The sequence below is a fragment of the Rhinopithecus bieti genome, unplaced genomic scaffold, assembly GCF_001698545.2.
Source record: "Rhinopithecus bieti isolate Rb0 unplaced genomic scaffold, ASM169854v2 scaffold_64846, whole genome shotgun sequence".
In the NCBI taxonomy this organism is placed as follows: Eukaryota; Metazoa; Chordata; class Mammalia; order Primates; family Cercopithecidae; genus Rhinopithecus; species Rhinopithecus bieti.
Genome location: NW_016825275.1, coordinates 501,544 through 517,560, shown reverse-complemented (window position 1 = coordinate 517,560; position 16,017 = coordinate 501,544). Strand labels below are relative to the sequence as shown.

Below are 16,017 nucleotides of genomic sequence, written 5' to 3'. Positions count from 1 at the left end.
AAAAAAAAAAAAAAAAAAATTAAAAAAAAAAATAAATGGCATAATAAAATAAAATAAAAGTTTCTTTCCCCAATCTCTGCAAGTATGGATTTTTATCACTAAAGTATCTGTTCACCCTTTTTGGGAGTCCCTCCCTGACCATCTGACCTAAAGTGATGTAGGTGAGGAAATACTTTTCCTCTATCCTCTTAAATTCTGTGACTAGGACCTGTGAATTGTACAGACAAAAGACATACTAACAAAAGAAAAGCATACAAATTTTACTTGACGTTAATATTTTTATGTGTCATGGTGGGCTTTGTAGAAAGAAAGAGGTAAAAACCTCAAAGAAGCAGTTAGACCTAGGGGTTTATATAACATTTTAACAGAGTCATAAATTGTGGAAATATGATAAAGCCAAAGTAAAAGAGTTTAGGGTTGGGGAAAGAAATTGTGGAAAAGTGACTAGGAAATACATGGGAGAAGCTAATGGAAGATAAGGGTTATTTTTGTAAGATTTGTTTGTGTAGGCTCATCTCTGTGTCAACTCCCTGTCTGTGATGATAAGAATATTCCCTTCTTGGTGATACAGGGAGGGCACTTTTCTCATGGTAAACTTACACTCTGCTTTTAAGTAAAAAAGAAAAGGCAGATAGCCCTTCCTGCATCTGCTATTGAGCATCTCCAGCTCAAAATAATCAATATCCCAAAGTGGTATATTTAGGGATGGCGTGTTCTGATTCCCCTCAGTGGCTTTCATACTACCTATTACTCTATTAAATTATACTGCTTTATTCTGTTTTTGGCTTTTGCTGTCAATTGAATATAACTCTCCTTGGGGAAAAAGACTTAGCATTTAAGCAATGTCTGGTATACAGTTATTCTGCTCAATGACTATTTATTGAATGACTTTATAATATCCAATGAATAATTACAACTATATTGATCCTTATGGCATACTTGCTTTTACAATTCTGTCATTCTCACTTTCCCACTATGTAGTGGTAGTTAGCTTTCAGTTAACTTCTTTACGTTATTTTCCTGTAAAGAAAGATTATAAATAAATACATTTAATTAAAGAAGAGAATAGAGTTTCCTGACCAAGAAAATAGGATCTCTTTTAAATGAATTTATTCAACAAATATTTGCTAGGTATTCACATGTGCCAAGTATGACTAGATCCTAAGAATATTTTTTTAAATATCAGAAGCACACCCAGCCCATTGAGTGAGACAGGCTGTGAACAAATTATTGTAGTCACGTAATAAGTGCCTGAAGTATACTGCAAATTGGGTTTCCGAGTTGCAAATTCTGAAATAGAGATTAGGGTGGAGGGGAGTTACTAGGAAACATTCTTAGACCACCACCTTGGAAGAAAAGGGAAGGACATAAGCCTGGGCAGAGGGAGAGGCCGGGCTGTGATGTGGTCCCATTGGAAGCTTTAGCCAACTCTGAAGGGAGTTCTAAAGATGGATGATTTTTTGGAGTTGTCCCCAGTATTGTGAAGGACCTGGGCCCTTGTATCACACTTCATGTTTGGGGATGTGGCTATCTTGGGAAAGGGCATGACCTGAAAGGTGCTGTCATCTGGGATAATTCCTAAAGAGGGCGTATCTGCTGGTTGTATTCCTGGCAGCTGAAATAATAATTTATCCCTTCCTTTAAGGGGAACTTGTGCTAACATGGCATCCACCACATATTAAGTGGTTATTACTATTAAAGACATAAATAAAGCAATACAGGAGCTATGATAAGAGCGAACTTAATTGTACCTCTGAAATGCCAAAAGAAAATACATTGAAATCTGACTCTTGAAATCCAATTAGGACTTTTAGGGCAGAAGGCATTGCAGGCAGAGGGATTATGCTGGTCCTCATACACAGGACAAGGTAATAATACTAGTTTTGTGTTTGGGGATTTCTAAATGGAAGAGCAGGTACAAACATCAACTGAACATCTGTAGTAGGCACTTAGGTGCAGTAGGTCATTTCATGCTCTTAGCAACTTTGCAAATAAGTTATTGCCATATCTATGTTGCCATAGATGATAAAACAGAGGTTAAGAGAGGTATAGGCATTCTCCCAGTGGTCACATAGCTATTAATAGTAACTGGTGAAGTGAGTTTTCCTGAGGTCTGCTTGGCTCCAAAGTCAGTGCTTTTCAACTATTATGCAATTTTCCTGTTCTAACCTTAGTTTTAGTAGTAGTACCTGTTTTGTGGTTTGCTCTTAAGAAATCAACTGATTTTAATAAACCTTTGAACAATACTCACAAGCATCAAGAGAACCGTAAGTTCTGCCAATACATTCATCTGCAATCTTGAAGTGAACAGTGACCAACAAGTATTTTCAGTAGCTGTGTTATTTTATGCTTCTCAACAAAATGTTCTATATGCTTGGAAATTAGAAAGATATGCGCTTGCATTGAATAAAGTCTATACTTCACAGAATCACTAAAATATTCTACTCTAAAATACAACACTGATTACCTGAATTATCTAGTCTTCGAAAACTCCTTGTCATCACTAACTACAGAGTACTTACCTGGATTAGGGTGCTTGGCGAAAGACTGGGTCAGAGTGTCAAACGACATGGCTCCTTTGCTTAACACTCCTCATTGCTTTTCATTTTCTATAGCTAGCAGCAGTACCCAAAGAGGGGAATATATAAACCCCAGGAGATTTTACAGACAATCTATTGTGCAAAGAAAAAAATAAGTTTGTTTTCAGTATTGCTCTTTGAAAATATTTATTGTTGTGTATGCTTCATAATGTGTATGATACATTAATACTATACATATATTAGAGGTGTATACACAGAACAGTTTAACTGACACAATAAAACATTTGCAATAAAATTCTGGCACGCTACTACATGGATGATCATCAAAGACATTGTGCTAACTAAAATAAGCTAGGCACAAAAGGACAAACACTATGTGATTCTACTTACATATGGTACATAGAATAATCAAATTCATAGGGACAAAAGTAGAATGGTGGTTTCCAGGGGTTGGGGAAGCAGGAAATGGGGAGTTATTGTTTAATGGATAGAATTTCAATTTGGGAAGATGAAAAGTTCTAATGATGGCACAATAATGTGAATGTATTTAATGCTACTGAACTGTTTACTTAAAAGTAGTTAACATGGTAAATTTTATGTCATGAATATTTTACCACAATAAAAAATAATTAAAACGTTTGGTGGCCCCTGGTTTGCAGCATTAAAATGGGCTGTAAGGCTTTTCCCAATTTGACTCTGTCTCATCTCTGGCCTGGAGGACAGTGTTACTTTTGTCAATGAAAAGAGTCAAACTCTGTGAAATATTTGAAGATATTTATTCTGAGCCAAATATGAGTGGCCAATGACCTATAACGCAGTCCTCAGGAGATCCCGAGAACATGTGCCCAAGGTGGTCAGCCTACAACTTGGTTTTATACATTTTAAGCTTGGGTCAGGAAAGGTGGGACAACTGGGGCTTCCAGGTCATAGGCAGATTCAAAGATTTTCTGGTTGGCAATTGGTTAAGTTATTATCTAAAGACCTGGAATCAATAGAAAGGAATGTCAGAGTTAAGATAAGGGGTTGTGGAGACCAAGGTTTTATCATACAAATGAAGATCCCAGGTAGCAGGCTTCAGAGAGAATAGACTGTAAATGTTTCTTACCAGATTTAAACAATCTGTTCTGTGGGTCTTCAGATCAGTTTTAATGTTAATGCTGGTCAGCTGTGTCTGAATTCGAACAGGGATGAGGGAATAATGAGGCATATCCAACTCCCCTTTCTCATCATGGCCTGAACTAGTTTTCCAGTTTAACTTTGCAGTGCCCTTGGCCAAGAGGATGGGTTTATTCCGATGGTTGGGGAGCTTAGAATTTTATTTTGGTTTCCATCATGCAGAACAGTTCTACTTTGGACTGGTATGACTTGATTAGGAGGGCTCACCCCATCCCAGTTGTTTTATAAACCCTGACTCATCTTTCTATGTCTAACTTTCTCAGTCATTACCCCTAAAGGATATTCACATCTCACACCCTCTCTATATGTCACATAGTTGGTATTTACATGGCAATGTCTCTCTCACTCAGTTGAACTTCTTGAAGACAGGCATATTTATATCTACAGTGCCTAGAAAAGTTGGTATGTACTAAATTACTATGTTTGTTGAGTTAATGAGTGAGTAAATGAATACATGAATAAACAATCAATGGATGGTGTGGCAGTTGTGCGGTGAAAGTCCTGGTGAATAAAGGAGGCCCTTCTCCATGGCTCATTCCATCTCAGCCAGCTCTTGATTACCTCTTCTCTGGCTTCAGGGTCACAGCACCTGGTTATGAATCTAACTCAGCCGAAGGAATTATTTATCCATTTTCTCATGTCTCTCATTTCTCTTCTCTATACTATGTTCTGTTGAATCATCCTTTAAAATTCTGCCATCATTAGCAAGGGCATTAAAAAAATCACATCTACCCATGTACTGGAGAACTGATAAGTTATTCCTCTGACCATAATATCACATTTTCATAACCAGATATAGATATAGAAATTAAATTATTTTGTTCTGAGATAATCAAACATTCTAAGTAGAGTGATTTTCTCATTTCCTTCTTTCTGTTAACCAGATCTATACATCTAAAACTATAAATAGCATGTTTGAAATACTCAGCGTTTGAAGAGCTTGTTAATGCCACTCCAATCAGACATTTAGGATTGTCATTGTGTTACAATGGTGCTACTGTTTTAAACTATTGAAAACTTTACTAAATATTTTTTAAATACTGCAATTATAATCTCATAGTATGCTTTTGCTTCTTTATTATGAGCATTTCTGCATAGAAGTAAAATATTAAGATGTAAAATTACATTGCTTTTAATAAACGAATCCTTGGAAAAAAAGCAGAACAACTCTGAGAAACATGAAGCTTCATTAAATTGCAGTTGTCAGCAAAATTTTAAGTGTTTTTTTTTATATATAGAATATAAGAATCATACAATTGTAGTTAGATTTTCTTTCAGTGAATCATAAATCAAATAAGATTTTGGAATGGGTTAAATNATATTGATCCTTATGGCATACTTGCTTTTACAATTCTGTCATTCTCACTTTCCCACTATGTAGTGGTAGTTAGCTTTCAGTTAACTTCTTTACGTTATTTTCCTGTAAAGAAAGATTATAAATAAATACATTTAATTAAAGAAGAGAATAGAGTTTCCTGACCAAGAAAAATAGGATCTCTTTTTAAATGAATTTATTCAACAAATATTTGCTAGGTATTCACATGTGCCAAGTATGACTAGATCCTAAGAATATTTTTTTAAATATCAGAAGCACACCCAGCCCATTGAGTGAGACAGGCTGTGAACAAATTATTGTAGTCACGTAATAAGTGCCTGAAGTATACTGCAAATTGGGTTTCCGAGTTGCAAATTCTGAAATAGAGATTAGGGTGGAGGGGAGTTACTAGGAAACATTCTTAGACCACCACCTTGGAAGAAAAGGGAAGGACATAAGCCTGGGCAGAGGGAGAGGCCGGGCTGTGATGTGGTCCCATTGGAAGCTTTAGCCAACTCTGAAGGGAGTTCTAAAGATGGATGATTTTTTGGAGTTGTCCCCAGTATTGTGAAGGACCTGGGCCCTTGTATCACACTTCATGTTTGGGGATGTGGCTATCTTGGGAAAGGGCATGACCTGAAAGGTGCTGTCATCTGGGATAATTCCTAAAGAGGGCGTATCTGCTGGTTGTATTCCTGGCAGCTGAAATAATAATTTATCCCTTCCTTTAAGGGGAACTTGTGCTAACATGGCATCCACCACATATTAAGTGGTTATTACTATTAAAGACATAAATAAAGCAATACAGGAGCTATGATAAGAGCGAACTTAATTGTACCTCTGAAATGCCAAAAGAAAATACATTGAAATCTGACTCTTGAAATCCAATTAGGACTTTTAGGGCAGAAGGCATTGCAGGCAGAGGGATTATGCTGGTCCTCATACACAGGACAAGGTAATAATACTAGTTTTTGTGTTTGGGGATTTCTAAATGGAAGAGCAGGTACAAACATCAACTGAACATCTGTAGTAGGCACTTAGGTGCAGTAGGTCATTTCATGCTCTTAGCAACTTTGCAAATAAGTTATTGCCATATCTATGTTGCCATAGATGATAAAACAGAGGTTAAGAGAGGTATAGGCATTCTCCCAGTGGTCACATAGCTATTAATAGTAACTGGTGAAGTGAGTTTTCCTGAGGTCTGCTTGGCTCCAAAGTCAGTGCTTTTTCAACTATTATGCAATTTTCCTGTTCTAACCTTAGTTTTTAGTAGTAGTACCTGTTTTGTGGTTTGCTCTTAAGAAATCAACTGATTTTAATAAACCTTTGAACAATACTCACAAGCATCAAGAGAACCGTAAGTTCTGCCAATACATTCATCTGCAATCTTGAAGTGAACAGTGACCAACAAGTATTTTTCAGTAGCTGTGTTATTTTATGCTTCTCAACAAAATGTTCTATATGCTTGGAAATTAGAAAGATATGCGCTTGCATTGAATAAAGTCTATACTTCACAGAATCACTAAAATATTCTACTCTAAAAATACAACACTGATTACCTGAATTATCTAGTCTTCGAAAACTCCTTGTCATCACTAACTACAGAGTACTTACCTGGATTAGGGTGCTTGGCGAAAGACTGGGTCAGAGTGTCAAACGACATGGCTCCTTTGCTTAACACTCCTCATTGCTTTTCATTTTTCTATAGCTAGCAGCAGTACCCAAAGAGGGGAATATATAAACCCCAGGAGATTTTACAGACAATCTATTGTGCAAAGAAAAAAATAAGTTTGTTTTTCAGTATTGCTCTTTGAAAATATTTATTGTTGTGTATGCTTCATAATGTGTATGATACATTAATACTATACATATATTAGAGGTGTATACACAGAACAGTTTAACTGACACAATAAAAACATTTGCAATAAAATTCTGGCACGCTACTACATGGATGATCATCAAAGACATTGTGCTAACTAAAATAAGCTAGGCACAAAAGGACAAACACTATGTGATTCTACTTACATATGGTACATAGAATAATCAAATTCATAGGGACAAAAAGTAGAATGGTGGTTTCCAGGGGTTGGGGGAAGCAGGAAATGGGGAGTTATTGTTTAATGGATAGAATTTCAATTTGGGAAGATGAAAAAGTTCTAATGATGGCACAATAATGTGAATGTATTTAATGCTACTGAACTGTTTACTTAAAAGTAGTTAACATGGTAAATTTTATGTCATGAATATTTTACCACAATAAAAAATAATTAAAACGTTTGGTGGCCCCTGGTTTGCAGCATTAAAATGGGCTGTAAGGCTTTTCCCAATTTGACTCTGTCTCATCTCTGGCCTGGAGGACAGTGTTACTTTTGTCAATGAAAAGAGTCAAACTCTGTGAAATATTTGAAGATATTTATTCTGAGCCAAATATGAGTGGCCAATGACCTATAACGCAGTCCTCAGGAGATCCCGAGAACATGTGCCCAAGGTGGTCAGCCTACAACTTGGTTTTATACATTTTAAGCTTGGGTCAGGAAAGGTGGGACAACTGGGGGCTTCCAGGTCATAGGCAGATTCAAAGATTTTCTGGTTGGCAATTGGTTAAGTTATTATCTAAAGACCTGGAATCAATAGAAAGGAATGTCAGAGTTAAGATAAGGGGTTGTGGAGACCAAGGTTTTATCATACAAATGAAGATCCCAGGTAGCAGGCTTCAGAGAGAATAGACTGTAAATGTTTCTTACCAGATTTAAACAATCTGTTCTGTGGGTCTTCAGATCAGTTTTAATGTTAATGCTGGTCAGCTGTGTCTGAATTCGAACAGGGATGAGGGAATAATGAGGCATATCCAACTCCCCTTTCTCATCATGGCCTGAACTAGTTTTCCAGTTTAACTTTGCAGTGCCCTTGGCCAAGAGGATGGGTTTATTCCGATGGTTGGGGAGCTTAGAATTTTATTTTGGTTTCCATCATGCAGAACAGTTCTACTTTGGACTGGTATGACTTGATTAGGAGGGCTCACCCCCATCCCAGTTGTTTTATAAACCCTGACTCATCTTTCTATGTCTAACTTTCTCAGTCATTACCCCTAAAGGATATTCACATCTCACACCCTCTCTATATGTCACATAGTTGGTATTTACATGGCAATGTCTCTCTCACTCAGTTGAACTTCTTGAAGACAGGCATATTTATATCTACAGTGCCTAGAAAAAGTTGGTATGTACTAAATTACTATGTTTGTTGAGTTAATGAGTGAGTAAATGAATACATGAATAAACAATCAATGGATGGTGTGGCAGTTGTGCGGTGAAAGTCCTGGTGAATAAAGGAGGCCCTTCTCCATGGCTCATTCCATCTCAGCCAGCTCTTGATTACCTCTTCTCTGGCTTCAGGGTCACAGCACCTGGTTATGAATCTAACTCAGCCGAAGGAATTATTTATCCATTTTTCTCATGTCTCTCATTTCTCTTCTCTATACTATGTTCTGTTGAATCATCCTTTAAAATTCTGCCATCATTAGCAAGGGCATTAAAAAAATCACATCTACCCATGTACTGGAGAACTGATAAGTTATTCCTCTGACCATAATATCACATTTTCATAACCAGATATAGATATAGAAATTAAATTATTTTTGTTCTGAGATAATCAAACATTCTAAGTAGAGTGATTTTCTCATTTCCTTCTTTCTGTTAACCAGATCTATACATCTAAAACTATAAATAGCATGTTTGAAATACTCAGCGTTTGAAGAGCTTGTTAATGCCACTCCAATCAGACATTTAGGATTGTCATTGTGTTACAATGGTGCTACTGTTTTTAAACTATTGAAAACTTTACTAAATATTTTTTAAATACTGCAATTATAATCTCATAGTATGCTTTTGCTTCTTTATTATGAGCATTTCTGCATAGAAGTAAAATATTAAGATGTAAAATTACATTGCTTTTAATAAACGAATCCTTGGAAAAAAAGCAGAACAACTCTGAGAAACATGAAGCTTCATTAAATTGCAGTTGTCAGCAAAAATTTTTAAGTGTTTTTTTTTATATATAGAATATAAGAATCATACAATTGTAGTTAGATTTTTCTTTCAGTGAATCATAAATCAAATAAGATTTTGGAATGGGTTAAATCTATAAGAAAAGCTCAAATTCTATATCTTTTTTGCTATGCGTTCTTATAAGTGTGTGCAAACGAAAAACAAAAAAAATTCAAATCATAATTTGATCTTATTTTCAAAATATCCTTTTCCACATTTATATATTTATGTTCAAACCCTGATGACCTTTTCTGCCCTCATATTACCTCATGTGTAGTAAAGAGTTGTTAATATATTCACTGTGTATACTATATGCATATATAATACACACTTATGAAAAATATATGTGTGTATATACATACACTGATGCATCAATCACTGTTTTGTATATGGTGTTTGGAACCTGTGACCTGCAATAATTGACTAAGTTGAACTAAAAGAGTCTGTTTCAATTGGTTGAAAGGAAAACTAACCCTGTTTCTTATTTTTCTAAAATGGGTAAAAAATGGAGAATCATATTCCTCTACATCTAAACCTATATAAAAGTTTTAGTGATAAAAAGTGGTGTGGGGAAGCAAGAATGTTCTGATAATTTTCCCAGAAATTATTTCAAACTTACCTTTACCTTGAATTCATGCAGTACTGGAAGAAAAAACAACACAAAACAAAATAATGATAGGATCAGCCTTCACTACTGTACCATGACTTGCTTCTCTTTAAGTTTCTGCTCAAAAATCACCTTAGTAATGAGGTCTTCTTGACCTCTTTCTATACAATAGTAACCACCAGCAGCACCTGCTTTATTTTTCTTCATAGTGCCTTGTCACTCACTATCTGGTAGCTATATGTTTCCTTATTAATTGGTTTATTGTTTCTCTTCTATCATTAAAATTTAAGTTTCATAAGGGCTGAAGTTTTCCTCTTTTTTTTTTTTTTTTTTTTCATTGCTCTATTGCTAGCATCTAGAACAGGATTTCCCAATATTTATACTACTAATTCTTTGTTGTGGGGAGTGGTCCTGTGCATTGTACGATATTAGCAGAAGCATGACTACCAGGTGCTGGTAGCCACCCTTGACCCCAGCTGTGAGAACCAAAAAACGACTCCAAACCTTGCCAAACATCCTCTGGGGTGGGGGAGATGTACAATTGCCAGATTAAGAACCACAGGTCTAGAACAATGCATGGCACAATGAACACTCAATAAATATTAGCTGAATGAAAGAACAAATGGATAAAAGCAGTATTTCTTATCCAGCCAAAATTTTGCATTCTCAATAATAGAACAATCACAAGAGAATAATTGAATACAGGGAGGCCTTTATCAAGTCAAGGTTCCCTTCTATTCAGGGCTCAGAATCTTCCCGTTTTCACTCATCTTCTGCTAAAGACTTTAAATAAAAACATTTTCGGAAGCACTCCTTTATTTAACTACTAATTGCTCTGTCTGTGCTATGCTGGTCACTGTTGGAGCCTGTAAATTCAAACCAATGCCACTTAAGTATTTTTCAAGACACATAAGCTTTGTTTAATTCCTTTTTGAAATCCACTAATCTACTTTCTGTGCCAATTAGCAGTCAGAGGAAATAAATCACATGCCCTTCCAATGAGGATAAAATATTCCCAGCCCCAATGTTTGAGCTTTCAAATTCAGAGTTGCGGAGGGTCTGTTCCTCTACATTTTCACTTAATACTTCACTGGCTCCTCTCCAAACCCTGTCTGACATGCAATTATTTTCAACCTATTTCACAGAAGGCTGCTCCATTCATCTTTCTGTGGGTCATATTTCCATTGAAACTGATTTTAAAAGATAAAAGATTTTACTGTGTGAAACTTATGTCGGTAGGGTTCAATGCAATGCTAAGCCAAGGTTTTCTTGGGTTTATGGGGGCAGATATGAAATTGGCAGCAGGGAGAGGGATGAAAGAACATTTATAGTCATATCTGGAGGTTTCATAATGATCTGTCTGGAATAAAACCGTAGATTGAATTATGGGTGGGTGTTTGCACTATATTGGGTAGAAAGGGAATTGGACTGATAGAGGCAGGGAGGGAGTGTTGGTCAGAAGTTCTGAACTCAATTTCTGGCTTTGTTACTTGAGGTAGAAGACTTACTCTCTCTAGAAATTAGCTTCCTTTTTTAATATAATGAGATAGAGCTGAGCAGAACTTATCACCTTATCTCCTCTGCCTGCTCTTTTCCCATTGTTCCGTATTTCTTTAAATGGCACGGTGACCCAGTTAACAAGTCAGGAATCTGAGAGTCAGCTTTGACTTCTCCTTTACCCTCTGCATTGATTACTCACCAGTTCATGCTAATTTCACCTCTTGAATTTCTCTTGATCTGTTCAGTTCTTTCTATCTTCTTGGCAATTAGACTAAGCTTAACTCCCTCCTTCTTTCCCCTAGTGACTAGACTGTCCAGGCGAAGAGCCACTTCAATACTCACAGGCTTGCTCCTCCCCCTTCCCTCCCAAATCTAGTTCTGTGGAGGCCAAAGTGATCTTGCTAAGAGAATCTAATCATGCCCCTCATTTATTAAAAAATTCCTCATTGTCGAGATCTGTCTCCTGAGAATTTCTCTAGACTCATCCCCTTTTCACAACCTCTATCACTTGTACTTCATCTGCCCTGAGCTGTTTTCACATCTTTTGTTTTGCCCCAAGCCTTTAAATACACTATTTCTTTTGCTCATGTCACTTTTCTATCTCTCTTCACCTTGTGCTGCCTCTTTCAGATTTCAACCGTGTCATTTCTCCAGTAGGACTGACGTCCAGGCTGTGCTATGCTTGCATGAGTCACAGGTTATTATAATTATATTTGTACTACGGTTTTAATTTTTTTAAATTTTTGTAGGTACATAGCAGATGCATATATTTATGGGTTACATGAGATATTTTGATACAGGCATGCAAGGCATAGTAATTCCATCAGGATAAATCACCTCAAGCATTTATCCTTTGTGTTACAAATAATCTAATTAAACTCTCTAGATATTTTGAAACGTACAATTAAATTAGTTTTTATTATAGTCACCCTATTGTGCTATCAAATACTGGGCCTTACTTATTCTTTCTGTTTTTTTGTACCCATTAGTCATCCCCCTTTCCTCCACTATCTCCCCCAAACTACCCTTCCCAGCCTCCAGCAGCCATCTTCTTTTTTTTTTGAGATGGAATTTCGCTCTTGTTCCCCAGGCTGGAGTGCAAATGGCGCGATCTCGGCTCACCGCAACCTCTACCTCCTGGGTTCAAGCCATTCTCCTACCTCAGCCTCCTGAGTAGCTGGGCTTACAGGCATGCACCACGACACCCGGCTAATTTTGTATTTTTAGTAGAGACAGGATTTCTCCATGTTGGTCAGACTGGTCCTTAGGTGATCCTCCTGCTCTGGCCTCTGAAAGTGCTGAGATTGCGCACCTGGCCTGCCATCCTTTTATGATCTGTCTTCATGAGTTCAATTGTTTTAATTTTTAGCATCCACAGATAAGTGAGAACATACAAAGTTTGTCTTTCTGTGCCTGACTTATTTCACTTAACATAATGGCCTCCAGTTCCATCCATGTTGTTGCAAATGATGGGATATTATTCTTTTTATGGCTGAATAGTAAGTACTCCATTTATACCAGTTTTTAAATACTGACCAATATTTTAAAATGCAAGGTGATTTGTTTGCAGAATCTTTCTGGAATAACTCTTAATCTTTTAAATTTGTCTCACTCAACTCCTAATATAACAGCAGTGCTTTGGCAACTTGACTTTATAAAATTATTTCAAAACATCAAAGCAGTTTTCACAGAAACATACACATGCTATTTTACTCTCATATTTCATCAATTTATGTAAGTTTAGTTAAAGTAATATAATTACAAAGAAGTACAACTGGCATAATGAGGTCAGTTGTTGAACACAATTAAATCTTGAAAAATATACCCCTTGATTGTTAAGTGGAGAAGTACATAGACATCAGTTTGTGTATTTTAGGGAGAGAATGGAAAAATGTTGATTTATCTCATGACTTTAATACTCTGTCTTTACTTCTAGATTATACATATCTTGATGATAAGAGCTGTTATTTATTCATTATAGTATACACAACACAAAGCACAATATCAACTCAATAACCAATATGTAATTTAAAAAATTAATATTAAATTATATATAAGGTTTTTAAGCTCCAAAGACAATGGGATTTTAAAATTGTTAGCTTCAAATTCTAATATTCTTTGATTTGTATGTAATCATAAACATATTTGTGTTGTGATGAAATTATATATTAGTTAATGGCCAGGTTCTTATGTTGTATTATCTTTGTGTTCTCCACAGTCAAATGACTGTGAAAGTTGCTCAATAAGTATGTATTGAATGCTGTATGTGTGCCTGCCTGGTTGGTTGTTGGGAGTATGAGAATGTTCCAACATTCTCAAGGTATGTCTTTATTAGCAGCATGAGAACAGACTAACACATACTGCATTTTGTTTATAAAAATGCATATTCCTGAAAATTATTTTTAGGGCGAGGGCAAGTGTTGTTAAGTAAGGCATTAAACAAAACCTTAAGCTTGGTATATGAAATTATTCACTACAACTATTCTTTACTAAGAGATCAGTAAGATTTCAATACAATTAAGAAAATCTAAATTCAGGATTATTTATTGGTAGTTATTGAAAAATAATATCAGAGGGGAAACTTAATCTAAGTAAACAATGACTTAGAATTTTAAAAGTAATAATAAGTTGTGTACTTTAGTAGGACACAGCTATTTAATAATCTCCTTGCCCATTAAACTTGTTTGAGAAGCACATTTTCAGTGAATTCTCAGCAACTTATTTGCATTGGTGATTTAGCTTTGGGGTAAATGGGAGAGATTCAGATTTTTAAAATTCAGATGTTATTACATTATGCCAAACAACATGCAAGGGCTGTATCCCTAGCTCATTTGAATTCAGCATGAATAATAGCAGTGCACATTAGGCCTGGTGTTGAACTGACTTCGTAGCAGTCTTTGCTGTTTTTGCTTTTCCCAGCCAAGGAGGGCAATTTCCTGATAGATGCTCAATTTCCCCTCTTGCCCTTGGAACATTTCCAAGGAAAAGTAAAAGAGGGAAAGCAGGTGCAGCCATTCAGAACCAGATACAGAATAATGGCAAGTAAATCATGGTCATAAAAACAATGACTGACATTTTTTGAGAGGTTTCTGGTGTGTCAGACATTGAGTTAAGCAATTTTCACGCTTTATCTCACTTCTCACAACCTCCTAGCAGTGAGCAGTGGTTAACATCCAGGTTCAGGAGCCAGACTGGCTCAGGTTTGAATCCTGGCCTGCTGCTTTCACTAGTGTGACCTTGGGCAAACTACTTAACCTCTGTGTGTGTCAGCTTCTGCATGTGTAAAAGGAAGGGAATATATATACATCTTACTGTGTTTTTGTGAAGACTGAAGAGCAAATGCAAAATAAACTCAGTGTTTGCACTCAAAAATGTTAGCTTTTATCATCATTAATATAATTATTATTTTTATTCTCCTTCTACAGTGAAGCAATTTCGTGAAGCCAGATGACTTGGTCCAGGTCACACAGGAAGTGGGTGTCATTGCCAGAGCTGAACTCTGTGCCTCTCTGTCCAGCAAAATTCCATTACATAGAACATAATGTACCATGATCACAACAGTTCCAGGCAGGGAGTGAAGGGAGAGAGCCCAGACTTCAGAGCTAAGCACATAAAGTTTGAATCCCAGCTCTTCTGTATATTCTGTGAATCACTGGATATATTTACATACACTCACTGTATTCAGTTTCATCTCTAAAATTAGCGTAATATCCCATTTTTAGAGTTGTGAGAAAGATCATAAATAATGCATATTTTAAAACTGGTAAATAAAAGTTCTTGAAACTGGTTGCTCTTATTATAGGCTTTCACAATACATTATAATCAAATATAATTGCAGTACTACTGTATAATGCTTTAATATCAAAAATAATTTGGGGGAATATACACATTTATAAACAAAATGCAGTATGTATTAGCCTGTTCTCATGCTGCTGATAAAGACATACCTGAGACTGGGTAATTTATAAAGGAAAGAGGTTTAATTGACTCAGAGTTCCGCAGGGCTGGGGAGGCCTCAGGAAACTTACAATCATGGCAGAAGAGGAAGCAAACACATCCTTCTCATAGCGACAGGAAGGGGAACTATGAGTGAAGAGGGGGTAAAAGTCCCTTGTAAAACCATCAGATCTTGTGAGAACTCACTTACTGTCCAAGAATAGCAGCCTAGGGGTAACCATCCTTATGGTTCAATTACCTCCCACCAGGTCCCTCCCATGACACGTAGGGATTATGGGATCTACAGTTCAACATGAGATTTGGGTGGGGACACAGCCAAACCATATTGTGGTATATATACACAATGGAGTATCATCAGCCTTAAAAGGAAAGGAAATTCTGATAACTTGATACAACATCAATGAACCATGAGGAAAATGATACAACACAGAACCTTGAGTACATTCTGCTAACTGAAATAAGCCAGACACAAAATAACAAATATTGTATGACTCTACTTATATGAGGTACATAGTAGTCAAATTCATAGAGACAAAAAGCAGAATGATGGTTGCTAGGGGCTGGAGGGAGGAAGAAATGCATGAGTATCGTTTAATAGGTATAAAATTTGTTTAGAAAGATGAAAACATTCTGGAGATGTTTGGTGGTAATGGGTTGCCCAACAATGTGAATGCATTTAATGCCTCTGAACTGCACACTTAAATATGGTTAACATGGTACATTATATGTCATGTATATTTTACTACAATGAAAAAGAGAAAAAATAATATATCCATCTATAGGAGGAAAATTTTGCTATTAAAATTATTGAAATGAGAATTGCAGTCCTAAAATGAACTCATGCCTTTTTTTTTTTTTTTTTTTTTTTTTTTTTTT

The 16,017-nt window shown here is 36.2% G+C and overlaps 1 protein-coding gene and 1 long non-coding RNA gene across 2 annotated transcripts in view; both read left to right on the top strand.

Annotated features, from left to right (window-relative positions):
• Positions 1-16,017, top strand: part of ARHGEF38 (Rho guanine nucleotide exchange factor 38) — a 138,549-nt gene that overhangs the window by 9,006 nt on the left and 113,526 nt on the right. The window lies entirely within an intron of this gene.
• Positions 107-14,944, top strand: LOC108522632 (uncharacterized). Its single transcript, XR_001883552.1, has 3 exons — positions 107-161; positions 1,806-1,868; positions 14,610-14,944. It is a non-coding gene; the product is annotated as an uncharacterized LOC108522632 (long non-coding RNA).